The sequence below is a fragment of the Homalodisca vitripennis genome, chromosome 3, assembly GCF_021130785.1.
Source record: "Homalodisca vitripennis isolate AUS2020 chromosome 3, UT_GWSS_2.1, whole genome shotgun sequence".
NCBI classification, from domain to species: Eukaryota; Metazoa; Arthropoda; class Insecta; order Hemiptera; family Cicadellidae; genus Homalodisca; species Homalodisca vitripennis.
In genome coordinates, this window is record NC_060209.1 from 142,399,154 (window position 1) to 142,419,259 (window position 20,106).

The 20,106-nt window shown below is 32.8% G+C and overlaps 1 protein-coding gene across 4 annotated transcripts in view; it reads left to right on the forward strand.

Annotated features, from left to right (window-relative positions):
- The first annotated feature begins 13,030 nt into the window (after positions 1-13,030).
- Positions 13,031-20,106, forward strand: part of LOC124357607 (insulin-like receptor) — a 58,258-nt gene continuing 51,182 nt past the window's right edge. The window contains exon 1 of one of the 4 annotated variants that reach the window (XM_046809539.1): positions 13,031-13,122. The gene's annotated coding sequence lies outside the window, so the exon portion shown is untranslated. Of the gene's footprint in view, positions 13,123-17,153; positions 17,302-17,729; positions 19,285-20,106 lie in introns of those variants that run through there. The other 3 variants (XM_046809538.1, XM_046809536.1, XM_046809537.1) reach the window with 3 other exon arrangements.

Genomic DNA, 20,106 nt, shown 5'->3' on the forward strand with positions numbered 1-20,106 from the left:
GGAATGTAATAAGGACACACTTAAACATGTTGTCGGTTTGTATTAAGTTGGATGCAGTATTGCGTGTGGCAGTACAATGTATCATAGTTCCACGACCGCTTAGCCAGACAGCCTGTCGTGTCACTCACCGTGGTAGTGTGTACATGGCCACTGCATGCTGAGGACGACACAAGTCGGGATAAAAAGTAAACTAGACCTGGAGATGTAAAAACTGAACAGGTTCTTCATATTAGTTGTTCTTCGACAACTCTAGACGTGTGCAAAAATGCACCCTCCTTGTGTGTTCCACATCTGTAACAAACAAGCGTGTAAAAACACATGTTCCACATTTAAAACAGTTTTAACCTGGATAACTGAGGGCGTTGAACTTGTATTCATCTTTCTAGTCATACAACATGTTGTGGATTATATGTTTTGTAATTTACACGATGTGGAGGGGAACGTAATGTAAACAAGTAGCCGACAACTTTAGTGCAAAACAGCATAACACTAAATTTAAGTCAATGAATTAGAAACATGAATGTTCGTAGTAAAGCTGAGAGAGTATGTATTTGGTCTGAAGCATTTGGAAAGCATCCAGTTTTCGTAAAAAATAGTCTCATGAAAAACTTTATTTGGTGTTTATCTAAAAGAATGACATCGTTGTTGACATAACTAAAGCCGCAGAATCGTGTGAGTAAACAAAAAACAACGATATCTTGTTTCGTGTATTTTCTTGAATATTTGTGACCTGGATATTTGACAGTATAACAAATAACGACTAGTCCTCTCTAACATTTCAGTAAGCTGTATGTGTTGTTTTATTTAAGAATATCTCTTACAGTTCATTCAACTGTTTTTTTTTTATATCAGGGATATTTCATTTCAAGACACGACAATATGTAATTAACATCAAAGGTAATTAATATCAACTGTAACCTGTTTTGACAATCAGCTGATGATAATTAACTTCATGTCACATAGAATGTGGCTTGAAACTTGTTGGCTATATATTGGTTTCAACAATGGTGGAAATTGTATGAAAATTCATGAAAAATAAAAAAGCCGTGTTAAAATTTTGTTAATGTTAGTGATTTAAAAAATTAGTTCACCTACGGTGATATCTTTCCGCCTTTAAGCCTTTATTTAACCAGAGTATTTCAACTTTACAATTGCTTTTCAAATCAACTGCCGCACAATCAAACTTAATCTAAAAGATAAAGCCATTTTTACTGTATTATAATGGGGAAAACTAATTAAAAATTACATAATCATTACCTAAGACGTGCAATTTCTTGTGAGTACATATGTCAATTTACGTTTAAGGTTTTTAGACGAAACTACACTTTTGACTTGAAAGTGGAGGTATTGAATAATTTTGGGTCGAAGTACGAAAAACCCTTAATTCAGATCTGAAGTTTCACTTTGGGTAAATAGACCTTACTGTTCTGTTGGGTAAAGTGTTCGGAGGCCTTCTAAAGATTCCTCCTAAGTACATTTAAATGGTATCTGAATGTTGTAGATTTTATTTCCACGCAAGTTGGTTAACCAGTATCATAATATATGTATCAATGTACAGCCAAATTCCTTTTTAGCAGCTTTCTACTTATGTCTATTTGTAGGAGTGATTAAAAATTAAAAATAGATTTTTGAAAAACAAAATTTCAGAAATACTTTTTACTGAGTCAGGTCATTGGAGATAATGGAATAATTATTCCACAGAATGTACATACCAATGTTCGTACAGTCTATAAACATTAAAAAATTAATTCAAGTGTTCAAAACGTATTCTAAGTTGTCATTATTTCTGCTTTTGTAGTAGGAACTTATTTGATTTAGGACAAATACAACATTATTCTGTAGTAAAGTTCCAAAGTATTTGAGAAAATAGTAGATATTATCCATGCTTAATTCTTCCTGAAGTTGTTATTGAGACTTTACGAAGTCCGGAACCGACCTTTATAAAATTTACTTATTACAACAAGCAAGTCTTAAATGTAGTAGAGTTGTGTTGAAGAATGGTTTACAGAACATGCTTTTATTTCACGGTATCTGTATAGTTTGTTTTATATTGCGAAGGTCTGAAAATATTTTCTGTCTGAGCTTGAAAAAATGTGAATATTTAATTTAATTTTAATTTCACGAAGAATGGACTCCAGTCACTTTAAAATCTCTCGGATACGTTTGTGGAAATGTTTAAGAAATTCCGGAAGACTGGAACGACTTGAACAATCTGTTTCACTTCTTTAATTTAATTATACGAAAAAAGAAAATAAACAGAATAATTACATCAAGTAAATATTGGAGACTCTGAGTATCTCAATTCCACATAAACATAGTGTGATCCTTTAACAATAGACTTGTTTGATATCAAATTAGGTTAGTGATAAGTTATCACGAGTTATTTCAGTTACACCATGCGATGCGCAACGCGTCATCGATAATGATATCATTGTTTACGACAAAAAACTTGTCTTCATAAATCATGTACCGAGAGATGATACAACATATTGGATCAAATGAATTTGGTTCATAATAAAGAATACAGTATTTTGAATCATTTAAACTAGAGATTGTATAGCCATCACTACACTACTTACTCTACTACTCTACTTTACCTCTCTTTACTCTCTGCGATACTTTATCTAATAATAGGTTACACAATTAAACACTAAATGACTTGTTAAAACGAACTGAAAAGTACGAAAAAATTGACAGTAAAATAATGGCTTTAAATATTTTTTTACCCCTGATTAAGTTTCAGAAAAGAAATAATTTCCTACTTGAGAATGTTTACTATCGTTCTTAGCCTGTGGTAAGTCGGGTCACATTACAGAATGCAGTATCTTTAAATTAATAACCTGCTAGAACTCAATTGGTCATTTTATGTTTATGGTTATCATTTTAAATTCTCCAATTATTAAAATTGTATATTCGCCAAGATTTTTTTTTTTTTAAAAGGATACTTTTGCACATAATCATTTTGAGTTTTGAACTCGCAACCTTAAGTTCTAAGTATTATTTTTCATTTAAAAAAGACCAAAATTATGTTTAACCAATCACTAACGAATATTTGATGGATTAAAAGATATTTTCAAGTTTTTCTGTCAACTAATTTCCGCCTGTAATGAAGTTTAGTCAGCTTACGTGATACATTCTACACATGAATTATCACGCACAGGCCACATGTCTAATGGAACGAACACAATATGAATATGCGCTCGGCGACACGCGACACTGAGTGTGACATAACAGTGACCTCCAACCACAGCTAATTGTTTCACTATCGGAGTAGTCATAAATCAGTCTCAGTTCTCGTATACTACGGTTTTAAGTAGTCACAGTCTGATAACACGGCGTGATAATTGTTGATAATATAATCAGTTATGGAGCTGGGGGTATCACTTCCGCAGTCGACCTGTTATCGACTGGGGAATTGGAAGTATGCGGGTATGTAGAATTACAATAACCGGTGAATGCTAGAATTTTATTTGTTATTGCTATCCTTACGCATTCAATCATTAAAATCTTATGGAATTCTGGCTATTTTTTCCATCATGCCGGTATTTAGCCTTCTTTTGAAACCTGTTCTCTTTTGAATAGTCAGACAAATTGTAAGAACTGTAAATTATGAAGTAATTGTCAATTTCTTACGTTTACTATCAGTGTTTATTTTCTTTGAGTTGTGGAAATGACGAGACGAGACGGACAGTTTAGATAGTGTTTTAGATGATAATGCTTTACTTTTCAAATCTTTATAATTAGGAAAATGTTTAGAAAGAATAATAGGATTTTGGACATTTGCCATCGTTATTGGTTGGTAAAGGTATAACAACGTTTCGAGGATTAGAATCTATCCTCTTCCGCCAGGTGGGGGAGGTATTAATACATACAAAAGAACAGAAATAAGTAAAAAAGGGAAAGAAAAGATTCAAACATACCCAAAAGCTGATAGGAGTTCAGTCCAGGTGTTGTCACTGCACAGGATGCAAGTTCCAAGCACAAATCACAAGTACGAGGATCTCAATCACACTCATGCTGGTAAAAATGTTTTTTAGATTATGTAAATTGTTTGGTAAATGAGACCGTTCAGTGGAGGTATCATCATTCCTCTTCCCAAAACAATACCAACTCTTTTCTTATTTAAATTATATTCTTTTTTTGCATATGGGTTGGTGAATATTTATAAAGGACTGGTTTGTAAAATATAATATTGAATCTCGTTTACCCAAAAAACTGAAGTTGTTGTCAACTTCTTTCCACAAAGATAATTTAAGCTACAAACATTAGCAATAATTGTAAAGTACAATTAAACTCCTTTTAACTGACAAACTCACGCTACTTACAATTACGATTAAACAAATATTATATTTTAATCTGTGTTTTTTACGCTCTCGCGTAAAAAACTCTTTCTCTGAATAGCGAGTTTAAATTCAAACCAGAATATCATCCCAATGTCTAAAAAAACTATTGGCTTATTGACAACGAGTACAGAGATAACCAATAAATATTTAAACGTACATATTTACTTAGTGAATGCTCTCTTCAACTGTACAGAAAAGGGACAAGAAGATTGCCCTTTTGTTGTTGACGATTGATTCGATCTTACAAGCTTTTTAAGTTCTGGCTCTGTTCCAAAACTTTCTTATTTCTTTTTTTTATAGTGTTCTCTTGCTCATATTTACATTCATCACTGGAGATTTGAGAAAATATCCTTGCAAAACGAAAAATGGTAATTTTAATTTTAAGACTTCTATTTAACAACGTTTAAGCCAGAACCTTCAAATAGACTCCAGCTAGAAGTCGTACATCAATAGAAATTTTACATTTTCAATTGGCCAATACTGATAAAGCCGGTAAATTAATTAAATTCATATTATAGTTGTTTATCATTAAATTACATATTGTATTGTGTTTATACTGGACAATAATTTATTTAAAACCTCAAAAATTATATTTAAATATTATTATATATAATAATGTAGAGTAACCTACCTGCAGGTTTTAGTGTACATTTTAAAGGAAAGTTTTTGATAATATTTAATGTCATTTATTCTAAAACTATTTAATTTAATCTTCAAAATGAGCCAGGACAAATTATTCAATTTGCAAACGTTAAAGTGTATTATATTAGTTTGTATTTATCGAAATAAACATTATATAGCCAATAAAGTTTTATTAATACAAAGTATACAATATACAAGTAAAAGTAATGAGCAACGCAGCAAAGTGTCATTCAAAGGTGATAGCTGCACACGTGTCTCCATTGTTACTTTTCAATCGCTGTATAGCCTGATTCCAACAATCTGCAGCAGTTAAAGGAAATGACTCTGTCTCAAACCCAATTAGAATTTTTACTGACAACGCTTACTTTTAATATTCTCTCTGAATTACTCAAATATCAACGTCATCTAATTGTAGCACCAATTTTAGAATATACTTTTAATGATTGAACCTTTTTATGTGATATCTTAAAAGTTGGATTCTCTGCTTTTACTGTGACAGGAATAATTGCTATCCTTATAAGGAATAGGTTATGTCACTAAAAGTCATGTTAGGGTCAGTAAAAAGTATTGTCACTATTGTCATTGGAAGATAAAGAATTTTAACCAATGTTTTATGACCAGTAATTATTTTGAGTTTTAAATGGTTTGCATTCATCTCAAAACCAATATTCGATTTAAAAATACCATTCTAATGCTATTTCTTCTATAAGCATTACCACTACTTCAGTTTCTTATTATTGTAGTTGATATGGCGGCATTCTTGATGACTCACAAAATCAAATATTTCACCATAATGTCCATCTTTTTACTAGGATCTTGTGATATTTTCAATAATTTAATCCCAACTCTCGTACAAAAAGCTCAATATTACTGTATTAGGATCAGTCACACTGTTCGGATACTTCACTCATTTAAGGAATATCCAAGACATGCCTTCAGAAATAATGCAGATTCCGTGAGTATCAATGTACATTAATTATTTTTTTCTTCACAATGTCCCATTGCCCGTTTGAAGAAACTAATCTTTAAATTATCCAGTCTCATTTACATGCATATTACGCCTAAGCGAAGGAGTGCTGGGTGTTTCGAAAGCCTGTATTATCGAATATAAGTTTAAGTTAATTGTACTTTGTCAGACCAAGGCATAACCAGCAAAACCTGTCTGAAGTCTTCTTCAAAGAGGACCGCTTTCCCTGCCATGAGTATTTCTATGCAAATTTGACACACTTCACTAAATCTTTTTGCAGGCGAATCACACAGTGAACAGTTACAGCTGGCACAATTAAATAAATAGTCTTCAATTAAGATAACTGGTACTTTCAAAGCCTTGACGACTCGATACTGACGACGGTCCTGGGTTCTAGAAGCCCTAATTTAGTTCCTCCGTCTAGAAGAACTGCCATTAGTCAAGTCCACGAAGGTTCCTACTTAAGCAATCTAGTCAAGTCCTCTAATGATGTGTGGAATAGATGAATGTATGGACGTCTCACCAATACTAATGTCCTTCCGGGGCCTCCCGTACGAAGAGTGTTCTGCCACCTATAACTACTTGTAAGTGCATCACAAAAAATACATTTGTATTAGGAAACATGTTTTTATTGCAGTTTAGATACAGTTTAAAGCCTAATGAATCTGGGGTTTTCACTGTATTCGGTAGTCCAGCTTTTGGTGACACTTTTGGACTGCAAGTACCATAATTTACTATGTTTGTTATGAAATAATCTGGATACGATGCAATAATGCCATTTTACCCCATGAGGCTTCACCTCTGGCTGTTTCATAACTTCACTATAACTTACACTGGTTACAGCACAAACCAAGGTATGACTTACATCTGGTTAACCATCTGAATGTTCAGGAGTGGGACATAATCGCAAATGTGGAGATATCGAAAAAGGTGGATCAATAGGTCTAGTTTACTGCGAAGGACGATTGTTGGAGAGGGTAGAACTTTGTTAGTGATAAAAGCTACTTCAAATGTGACAATACAGTTTACTATTCGCTTTGGCTGGAAGAAGATGGAACAGAGCTAGCCCTTCATTCTTATAAGGTGACATGACTGATATATAGTACCTACTATCCCTTCTCGCAGAATCTTGACACCCCCACCGATCTTACCCATCCTAAATATCCTGTCACTCAGGACAGTCCGTTTTACAACTAAGTGCAACATTAACAAAAACAGTCATTTCTGTTTCGTGTTCATCCATTTCGTAAGTTTCGCCTGGCTAGTTTATCTTCAAAATAAATTTATAGAGTTAGGATTGATGTTGGTTTAGCGTAGCTTTCACGAATATATAATGAAAAGAAATTTAAACATGTTATTAGAGTGAATTCTCTTCTAAGCAACAAGTAATTCACGTGGTACAGCAGCGAAGTTCTCAACCAGTTAATTCACTTCAAAAATATTTTATTTTACAATATTAAAAAATTTCATAAGATATATAATAATTTTTCAATGATAAAGCACCTAAACATGAAGTAATAATCTGAAGTAAATATAGGTTCATTTGTACTTCAATATTTCACCTTATACTCTAAACATGAGAATACAGTCCTCTACCCGCTTTGGCTGGAAGAAGATGGAAAAGAGCTAGCCTTCCATTCCTCTAAGGTGATATGACTTCATTCCTTTAAAGTAATATATAGTACCTATTATCCCTTCTTATAGAATCTTGACACCCCTCAACCAATCTTACCGATCCTAAATATCCTGTCACTCAGGACGCAAGCGCAACGATTCTTTTGGGACTGCAAAGTTTTAAAAAATCTATTTCTGTTTCATATTCATCCATTTTGAAAGTTTCACCTGGCTAGTTTATATTCAAACTGCATTTATAAAGTATAAACGAATACAACAATTTCCAATATAATTTTTATTTTGTGCAAGGCCTTTCTGAATCAAAGATTCCATCATCAGGCACTTCACAAATTATCAAATTAATTTGTGAAGTGCCTGATGATGGAATCTTTGATTCAGAAAGGCTTTGTACAAAATAAAAATTATATTGGAAAATGTTGTATTCGTTAATACTAGTGATAGTACAATAAACCTTTTTTCCAATGCTCCAAGATTCTACATGCATTTATAAAGCTAGGAGTGATGTTGCTTTAGCGTAGCGGTCACGAACTTCTAATGAAAAGAAAATTAAACATGTTATTAGAAGGAAATATAGCTTCATTTGTACTTCAATATTTCACCTTACAATTCCTAGAAATAATGCCGGGGTAAAACAGCAGTGTTTCTTTCTTTTTAAGAGATAAAATTATCTGTAATCAATTTGGGATACATGTCATGTCAATCAAACGTCTTACTCAAATTCTTCCTCCGTACATAACATTATGATACAGTTAAATCATGTTCCGTGTACTAGCTTCATTTTTACATAAACACATACACGTTTACTTTTACCTGCAGTGTAAATTTAGTTAGGTCAGTACATCCACTGACTTATTGTCTTACAAAGTTTAATATTTATCTTTCAATTGCATTATATACAGTGTGAATAAATTGATGAAAGGAGATTTGAGAACTATTACGGAATCCCTAATCGATGACAAGATACAATATTGTTAGTTTATCGCGCATGTTTTGTCTTGTGCATGATTTTGTGTCCCATCCAAATTTGCCATGTGGAAATGAAGGAGGATCAATCACAGAATCAAGATAGATTGAAACTGGTAAACGTTGGTTTCACCTAGTCTGTGATCAATCATGAAGTTTCGGTTTTATAGCGGACCTTCTTTATCTGAATTACAGCTATTTCACCTGCGCTTATAGCGGTTTTTGTAGATACAGGTAAATATAGTCAAATCTATTGCAAATAGTCCAATATAACGGACTCCTAAACTTTAAATTAATTTTGTCATCCTACTACTAATGACAATCAATTCTAAGATTAAGAAAAGGTTCGTAATAGTAAACTGATCAACATATCGTGTTTGAACTGTTTGCTTTCATTTTCTGCTTTGTACCCTTTATTTTTAATGCAAAAGACATTTCTAATACTTCCACATATATATTGTATATTAAAAATATTAATTAAAAAAAATTACAAATCATATTGCAGAAGTATTAGAAATGTCTTTTACCTTAAAACTACTTGTCTTTTCCCGCTATAGTCTTAGTAGATTTGCAACTGGCACGTCGATACAGTATAACTGGCCAAATGAGGATACTTAATCCATTTAATCATAGTAAATTAAATGCGAAACTATACACTCGCTCATGTATCTTTTTGATGATAAGCCGAAAGTTTATTCTGCCCATTCTAATGTGACACTGGTCTCAGCGATATTATACACACACACACACACACACACACACACACACACACACGTTATTTTCTTAAAATTTCTCTTTAATAGCTTCGGTTAGAGGGGTTAAAAATAAACTGCATGCTAAAAATGTTTATTTCAGAATAAAGTTTTATTTGAATTTAATTTAAACAGAGTAAAGGGTCGATGGTACTGATACAAAAAGTACGGTCACAGACAGGACCTGATCCTGCTCTATCTCTAACTCAGATTCAAAGTCTGACTTCTCACACCGCTCGGCTCTCAGCAGTAAAGTCTATTTTATGGAAATCTGTATGCACGGCAAAAATGTTATTGTACTGTTATATTATGTTTTAATAGTCTTAACATTTTAATCACGCAATAAATAATTAATTCTTATGGTGTCTTATTGAATTTTAGCCAAGGCATAGTCATTAGTTTATTGCCAAAGTTAAAATGACTCTTTGGGCCCTCCTCTGCAATTATAACGCGCCTTAGATCCTATAATATGGGTCGCTAAATGAAGAGGCTTGCAGAGAGTAAACGCGGTGTACCGAGCAGGCGGGCTAAATGTCGGTATCGCGTGTCGTTCAGGACTATGTTCCAACATTTTGCAGTAATTACAGCTACTGCTGTAACTATTAGGTACAGATTGTGGGTTAAGGTTTATATTATTTTTGTTACGGGTTCAAGGTGTTGATTGTAACATATAAATCCGGGTGCTAATATATAATAGTCTAGCAGCCGATAGACGGAACGCACTCTATAAAGCACGAAATCCATTTTTTTCAAATTTGGTAGAAGAATATTTCTTTCGTCCTTCGTCAAACGCGCTAGATAAAGAAACTGAGTCGCCATTTTAAGGGTGTGTAATGTGTATATGGGTAGCTGAAGTCGATTTAGACTTTAATTATGTGTCTGCCGGTAGTTTTAAGTGTTGCCAAGTAAAAAACATGAATTGTGAAAATTATCATTTTATGTTTCTAGCTGGCCTCCACAAAAACTAGCGCGGCTGACGATCGAGCTCATTCTTATTGTAAATTTCTCTTTCGATTGAAAACCCAGGATGTGCGCTTATATAACGCAAATTGGCTCTCGAATACTTATACTCTAAAATAGAATATGAAATCATAGTTCAGATAGATATATTTGCCATACAAAATTTAAGACATTACTTGCGAATGTTGAGTTTAGCTCAAGTTACCTCTGTTTCTTAGTGCAGCGTCTGAACTCCTGGAATCAGGAGTCATTTTCGTCTGAAGAGATAAAAAACATCAAGTCTGTACAGGATCAGACTTCAGAAGCTGCACTAAGAGGAAGGTGAACTGAAGCTAAACAACATTCACAATGATTCAACCCTTTCCCACTATAGCTACGTTATGTGAAGGAAATTGCCTATTTTATGATATACAAGATTTAATCGAACCAAAGAAGAGATTAGATGTTACAGATCTGGAAAGGAATTCCCCAAATAGTAATTGCAGATGGAGATAACTTTTATTGAAACTTTCTAACTAGAAACAGAAAACTATGTGAGGAAATCTTAACAAAAAGTGTAATGACAGTGATGTCTGCGAAGGCGACAAAACATGAGTGATGGATTAGTAGCTGATTACTTTGTAAGTGAACTTAAAAGTTCAGCGATCAATCAACCAAATTTTGAAAAATATTTGATTTCAACCAATTAACCTGCAGTAGTGAAGGGTTATGTAACTTGTTAGTTTATTAGGTTTTATGGTGAAAATTAAATAAGTATTTTGTGTTAGGCATCTAAAATTATACATATTTATATCAAATGAGAGCTCTTACACTCTGGATGTGATTTTTTTGAGCACCCGACTACACAGCTCAGCCTCACGGGCTTCCAAAGTTCCAAAGTTAATCTAATGAGAGTATTTTTGTTTATTTTAAAACTGCTGATAACAAATACACATTGTTGCTTAATCAATTATTCAGCCAACTGAACAACTTAACACCATCTGATTGGTTATAACATCCACTAATCAACTTTATAACAGCTTATTGCTTTGTTATGGTTTACATACATATTGCAAACATAGTTATACAAACTTATTTTCAAATTGCCTTATTTTCACATTTTTCTGTATAACTAATAAAATGGTGTCAAAAAAATGAAAATAAACGGAAAGTTCTGGTGTAATGTTTTGCTTGTAGTATAACCACATAACTCACCGCTACTTTAGTCAATGTTCGATTGCGTTCGTCCTCGTCGCCGTATTACTTTCACAGTGCGATGTAATTGTTTGTCTAGTAATGCAATTTTACATACAAACATATGCCCAGTTCTTACCTCCAACGGAAGCTGCAGCATAGCAAAATATCCTAAAAGTGTACTTTCAGGGGTTCAAAATGGTTTTGTGCCCATACCAACTCTTGTGCTACCAGCACCAGACGCATTTATGAGACTTATTGCCTGCGAATGGAAGAATATGTGACAGATGAACTTAAGCTGTAAAAAATAAAAACAGCTGTACCAGCATCCAACCAACCAACTGCGAGTACCTGTAACAACCAACGAACTATACTACTGGAACGCGCACTGCCCATAAGCCACATGTTGTGTTTTCCGGTCGCACACAGCTGTGCGTTACTGGTGTATCCATGGATTTGCAGGCGCTTAAAGTGGGCAAGAACTCACCGAGTTCTGTACTCCATGCCAATGATGCTGATCTTAGAACACATTAACTGTTTATTGATTTTAAATCTAAGGGTAAATTAAGTAGATCAAGTGATGATGTACGGCATTGAAAATTGTAAAATATTGTTATTTGCTCTAGTTATCTCAAACAAATGCGACCACTTCTAAATTGACGAATTTACTGGAAGCCACGAGTTATTTTTAATTAAAACTGGGACTAAACTATTTTTTTAAATAATATCTCGTTACATCGAAAAAACAGAAAACTTTTGACATTATAAAAAAATCCAACTTAGAAATAAGGCAAAAATTGGTCAAAATAATTTTATTTTCTAACACATAGATTAAGTATGTCATGCTTGTAAATTTTATGTAGTTTAATTTGAAATAAAATACTGTCAATAAAAAGTTGTTTTTTTCACCTGGGAAATATTTTAATGCCTGTAATCTTTGTTTCCGACTTTGAAAGAAAAATAAAAGTCAAAATCTCAGTTATTTTGATATTGTACAAAAATCAGTTTTTTTAACTAAAAATAAAAATCCACGGTAAAAAGCAGCTACTAACATTTGTAATAATAAATAAATTTTAGTATTTAACAATTGTATTAAGTCTAGAAGGCGTTTTAAAATGATGTAAGATCATTACTATAATGCCTGCCATATGGACGGAGTTAGTTCTTGCCCATTTCCAGCGCCTGCAGGCTCGGAACGCAGCCCAGGATTTCGGCTCAGTTTCTCCGGCCCAGAGCGCGTTCCATTATTATAATTCGTTGGTAACAACACGCCATCTAAAGACATGGAAGATATTGTGTTGTCTTGGAATTTCCTAAAGTAAATACAATTCAAGGTACCTTCTTTCCTGAAGATAACATTAAATAAATTTACGACTCTACATAAAAAATACAAGGATCTTTTATCCTGACATTAAATTAATTATAACAAACAGGTTTAACAAAATGTATTACGAACAATATATTGACATATGAGTTATTTGTTTAGAAACTTTTCAAAAAGTCTACTCTATAAAAACCAATTCGTGTGTATACATTTTTAGATTAGATCTTTATAAAATGAGGCGTGCTTTACAAAATTATGGCGTTTTTTAGGTGTCATGTTATACGAACCTGAAGGCACCCCTGATACAATCATAGGATCGTTGGCTAAGAATACACGGAGAAATTGAAAAGTGGAACTGTAAATGTAAGTCAATTTTATGTATTCCACACGTATTTTTACTGTGGGTTTTAAGGTTTTTTATATTTATCAATTGAGAAAAATTTTTGTAACTTATACAACAGTTCACATCATAACTTTAAGGAAAAGTCACAATAGAGAACAATAATTTTACTTTATCTCGAGATGAATTTTGACGATTGAAAACCTCTTTGTTGCAAAAATTCACAAAAACATAAATTTTATGTTTTCATTTAGGTATATACTCATATTTGGAATTAACTGCTTATTATCAAACTTGTGAATCTAAAACTAAAAATCACATTTTTTGGCGTATTAAAAACCCAATTTCGTACGTAGTGTATCAAAAATATTTGTTTAAGCCAATACTTAAACATAATCTTTGTTGGAAAATATCAGTTTTGTTTTCAGTAACCTCGAAAAAAACTATTACATCAGAATTTTCCACTGAAACACACCATATGATACCTTTTAAAAAGCAACAACAAATAAAAACAAAAAAATTATGTCTTACAAGTATTCTTTACTAGTAAATTTGCAAAGTATCGAAAAGTCACCTTCTATCAGAATAATTATAATAAATTCAATACATTAAATGCTGTTTACAATAATGCCTTAAACACATAACATTAATCCAACAACAAACTAATATACATTCACACACCAAAGAAGAAAGTTTATTTAATTATGGTTTTAGTAAGTATAAAATTCGAAAAAACCCAATGTTCGTAGTGTATATGAATACATTAACTTTATACCCCATTTGAGTATATTAGATTTATTAACGATGACAAGTTTTAAATTTCCCAATTTTCTGTCTAGCACCTTTGATGTGTCATATATTTGAGTGAGGAAGTTTATACTTATAAAATTTGCTTCTGTACGTCTAGAGATAAGTTGAAATCCCCTTTTGCTGCGCACGTTTATCCTATATAAATAGTAGTTCTATTGATAACAGTGCTTTCAAACAAAACGTACTTGTGTAATATTACATTGTTGGTGTGTTTTGTTCTCAAGCTGAATGTAAAGTTCTATGACCCTCCACAGAGGTTGGCAAGCAGATGCAGTGACCGTGTGACTCATGAAGGTTAACAGTATTTAAGATGTGCTTAGTATTCTGTGCTGATGCGCTTTAGCGAGTTGTTTCACGAGTTTCGTGTAGTCACCATATGACTGGATTTTTAATTCTATAGAACAGTATGTTAAAACCCCCTTTTTGAAATTCCACAATTTTTAATATTCTAAATACCCCTGAATTGAAAGAGTATTTAGTGATTAATCTTAATTTCTATTGTTTTATATTTATGTTCGTGATCTATTACTTTATTTTAATATTTTAAGTTGGCAGCATGAAATTAGTTATTTAAGGGAAATGTTCGTGAGCCATAATTAAAAATACAATTATAATATATATTTTGACATTATTTGCTTGAGTAGTAACGCAGTAAGTTACAATTCAAAGAGAGTGTAATCATGCCCAGCGTAGTCAGCGAATACTAATTTAAAACAGACCTTATATGACATTTTACTTTTATCTATATACAAGCTGTTACCCGCGGCTTCGCACGCAATCTTTAGAACCGAAGTGCTTATATTACTTAGTTAAAAGCAATTATGGTGTAATATGATGGGAGTCCTATACAAATTTTAAAACGTAAATAGGCATACATCAGGTAGATATTATTTAAGTTCATGGTAAATAGTATCAGAGTTTTACTTAATTATTATATCATGTTTGGCACGTGTAGGGGCAGTTCCGGTTCTAATTAATTATATACATAACGTCATAGCTGAATCTGCCTTGTCATCCCGATCAAGAAAACACAAATCTGGGATCACACAGGTCTTAGAAACTTACTTCTGTCAAAAAGCGTATATTTCCAATCCTTGTCATATATTTCAGGTCTAAGATATTTCCAGCACCATAGTAGAGTTTGCCTTGTTGTTCTGACGAAGAAAAAATATATACTTACGTAGGACCGAGATGCCTACTTCGGTTAAAAAGTGCCTACTTAAGACCGTTTTAAATTCACTTACCTACTATGTCACAGTTTAGCTTGCCATATTGCCTCGATCAAAATACTATATACGTTCGATTATCTAGTTCTCGGAAATCTATTTTGGTCAAAATCGTGTTGACATAGTTGAGTTTGCCTTGTTCTGATGAAGAAAATACACACATAAGTAGGACTGAAAAGCCTATTACGACCTAGGGGGAAGTCCTACCTACTTCTTATGTACTTTCGGTATAAGAGGAATATTCTTAATAAAGTTATGCAACATTCCGAAATAATCGTTATTAAAGTTTTCCGTTACACTTGTTTTTTTGGACTGTAGCTAGGGAAAGAATGAATCGTTCAGGCATGCATGTTAGTACTCATTTCTCTGTTTTCCCATAAGCCACTGTTAAAATGCCATATCACAATGTAAAGGAAGCCCACCTGTTTAAAGTAAATTATGTGAAAACATTCATAACTTTGTTCATTAAGGTTTGTAACATAACATTGTTTAAATAGTATTTAAAATGCATTAGATTATTTAAATCCGTCACTGGCGCAATCTGGAGTAAAAATTTATATATTATTTTTTATTTACTATCTGCATTACACTATATTGATCAAGCACTGTTTACTTAATAATTAATCAATTTTAAATGTAAACAGATGTTCCAGCCAATTTGTCGAACTGTAGCTGAAGGTCAACAGCTGTTTAGTGCCAGTTTAATTTGAATTACAAAACGTAAAAACTACAATTTTTCTGAATTCCAAAATATTCCAGGAAACTTTTCTTTATCTTTTTTTCATAACAACCTTCCTTGGATTTCAATGGACATTTTACAAAAAGAATTAACCAAATTGGTCCAGCCGTTATCGAGATTAGCGCTTACCAACACATTTCGACATTCATTTTTATTTATAAGATTTGAATAGTTTATACTTAGTGTCACCGATTAACATTAAATACTTAGATCTTAAGGACAACTCTGCGTATGAATTAATATACGTATATTAATTATATATATATATATATATATATATATATATATATATATATATATATATATAGGAAGGTTTTGGACACCGCTTGTTAATTCTTTAATCTTTATACTTAGAAATGAATATTTGCATAAACAGAAGCTGCAAAATAAACCGTGGTATTTTACTCTGAGTTTTCTTAAGGAGGGAACTAGTGTATAAGAGGTAGTGGAAATGTTGAATGTAATCATAACGCAAGTTGCAATGACAAGAATAATAATAATAAAACATTAAATACGGACTACCCAGCATAAAATATTTCGCATATAAATGTTCTTTAACACCGCAAAATAAATAATCATTACATGAGGTATATCAAAAAGCTAACTCAAAATTGATGTTGGGATAGAAAAAGTTTATAAAAGTGTGAGTCAAAAATCGAGTTTCCTTAACTAAAGAAAGCATGTTATTATATTATTGAGACGGGAAATTCCATGTATACCTTGTTATACCCACTACTCAAAAATGAATTTTGACTTCGCTTTTTGATAAATCTTCTGTAGCAAAATGAATAAGCTGTATAATTTGGAATGTTTTTATTTTTTTATAACTTTTTATAATTGACAATAGTTTTGTTCTTTGTTTAAAATTTACATTGTTATTTTTATCATTTATCTTAAAGGCATTGACATGTCTTATTGAAGCTTATTTTATTCATAGAGTTCAAGATTTTCATCGACTTCTTATGGTTGTTCCCATAAATATGTCTTTACTTATAGTCTATGTGGATAATAAAAGGTTCTAGAGAACAGTTTTAAATTTACTTGGAAGTTCACATATGTTTTATGTTAATGGTATAACGAGTTTGAAAGTGAACCGTTAAAGGTAATCAGTGAGTAACAGCAGAGTTCGAGAGACAACTACCGCCACAGTAGGACGATGAGAATGAATGGTTTACGCTCACGGTATCAATAATGTGTATAGTACCTCCCCCCACTCCACCTCCGACATCGATGACGTAATATTGTGGCGTCGCGACAAGACTGTAGTTGACTGTCTGCTCACCGCGGTAGTGCAGCGCTGCCAGTTTCCGATGAACGCCGGATACGGATGGTTAGTCCCTCCTGAGTTTGGCACGAGTTTTTATTACCGGGAGTAAGCTTATAATGTAGTAATTTGGCTGCGACTTGTTCCGGAACTGTGTCTAGTGGTTTGTGTCAGCATATCAGTGTTGTGTTTGGATAATCATAAAAATTCAGGAATAACGAATAGTTTAATATATATTTTAGGAATGTATCTGATAAGAATGATATTTTGTGTCTATAAATAGTACACATTTATTAGATGTACGTAAATAACAGTTACGAATTTTTTTAACCGAGTAATATTAAATTATTACATTATTAACTAAATTACTGAATTGGTAGGTATTTTTATTTTAAACCTGAAAAAACAGGTGTTGCTTCCCTCTCAATATATAGTTTCAATACTATTATTGGAGAAAGCATGTATTTAATTTAATTTTTATAACTAATTTTTTATAAACTTAACTGCCGGACGTATTTGTTTTGTAGTATTTAACACAGCACAAATAAACTAAATTTGAAAACGTACCGACAATTATTATATTAGTATTATTAAAAATGTATTATTCTCTGTGTACACCATTCGGCTCTAATCTCCAGGGTAGACTGCTGAGTTAAGCCATGTGATCGTTTTCATTGAGGGCATCAACGATTCATGAATCCTCTTATCGTATATTTACATAGCGAGTCTGCAACTCGCTCGCGTCGAGTTAGTATATAGTGTGAAGATTTATAGGCAGATAATAGAGACAATAGACACCTTAGACCGCCGAAGTGGGCGTGTAAACTTAAATCACCATCTTAAATTTATTATGTGAAACAACAATCTGGTAGCGTACTCACATTTAAGGTGAATATTCAATGAATAACAAGTTTGTGGTGAGTGAATAAATAGTTCAGATTTGATACTACATAGCGAGGACTATTTATATATCACAAGTGTTTATTGCATATCATAAGTCCGAAACTAAAGACATTCCGTTAAATGCTTACAATATTGAAACCCGTTTTAATTCCAAAATTCTACCGTTTCACTAGGCATAAACCTCCCTTAGGAAGGAAGGATATAATGACAAAGGTCGCGTCATCAAAGTGGTAAAGGGAACACTCTTATCAAAAGCGTAAATGAGTTTTTGTTTCAATGTTATCCACGGATGAGCCGACGTTTTAATTTCGCGTCTGCAAATATGAGGATTACCGGTAATTATTTTCTGAGGTCCCGAACATTATTTAAAAATTACTATGTAAAATATACGGTAACAACTACTTCAGCGTTTCTTTGCCAACAAAAAAATGCACTATTGTACAAATAACATTTCCTTATAATTATTTATTTTATCCTTTTAAGTATATATATATAACCCAGAAACCCAGAATGAAATGCGGGTAGTACAACAATATGTGAAAAACTAGTTTAGGCGAATTCTATCAGCAGAGATCATACGACAGGGTGTTTTCGACATCAGTGGCTAGGTCAGGCGAATGTCAGGCGAAACAGGCAAAACAATTCCGGCTCGCTCTGATTTCAAACCATCTTCAAAATCCGAGACCGCGCCATCTGTCACCGCGATATCAGTAACGGACAGCAGCTGTCAAGGACACCCGGACTTGGTCTGTTCCCGCTAGTATTGACCCGGACGTGTCAAAACCACTAAGCAAGATAACAGCACATAGTAAACAAACAAAGTATGAAATCATTTCCAAACAATTGGACGACTTACTATTTTTTTTACTTAAAATAAATCGTATAAGGTGATGAAGCAGGATTAAGTTGTCGCTGGCAACTTATTGAGGGGTTAATGGGGGCAGACCTTGGACATATATTGTCTCTGTGACGTCACGGTCTCGCCGATCGTCTCCCGCTCCACCCTCCAACGAGTACCATTTTACCAGTTAGGCGCCTCCAGCTCCACCACCCCCAAGACCCCACTTCTCCAAGCCTTATCTGTAGTTCTGCCTCCCTAGCGCTCCATTGTTACACTCGTCATTCGGACACGGAGACATCTCAGTGTTAGTTGACAGTCCAGTCTGAAACTAGCGTTCACGCATGACAGGGCCCCTCCACTGGCTATCCGGTATTCGAATGACTGTTAACAAGTTTAATTACGGTAATTGTTGTTAGTGGTTGATACAGATTTTGCATTGATGTGTGGTATTTTATAATATGACTTTTAGTTATGATTATTTTAACATTATGATAGTTTATCATTATGATTTTACTACAACTCGCGTGGGCTACTTATATAGATGATAAACAATTTTTCGGTTGTTGTTTTTAGACATTGGTATTAATTAACGAAAAATTAATAATATATTTTCATTTATATAATATTCTAGTGGATTATTTTAGTAATTGCAAACAGTTTGGCCATTGTTAGTGATTTTAAACTCATGTAATATTTGTATAGATTATTTAATAATACAACATTTTAATTCTGTATTTGTAGTTACTGGTTAAAACGGATTAATACATTGTTGTGAATTCGTTTGATTAGTATTGTTGAGGTAATTGTTCTTTGTAATTTATATAGATTTTACACTGATGATCATTCACGTGATCTATCATTTAAAATTGTAAATTATAACTTAATCTTGAAAAAGTCATTTGACACTCTGTGATCGAGTATGGATATGAAAATAATTTTAGGCTATACAACAATAATTCTACAGTGTAAACATATGTAAATTTATCTGCGAACGTTTCATTAGCTATAATCCTATTTAGAACAAATTTCATTGACTAATTGACTAAGCAAGTCGGCTAGAACGGAAGATATGAACTAAACTGTCAATTTATTATGTTTTATTGAAAATTGTCTAACCAAATATTAAAATAAAACTCACGAAGAAAATACAAATATATTTAAAAAATATGAAGATGACATGAATTACTAAGATAGATTTAGAAGTTACAATAGATAACTAATTTG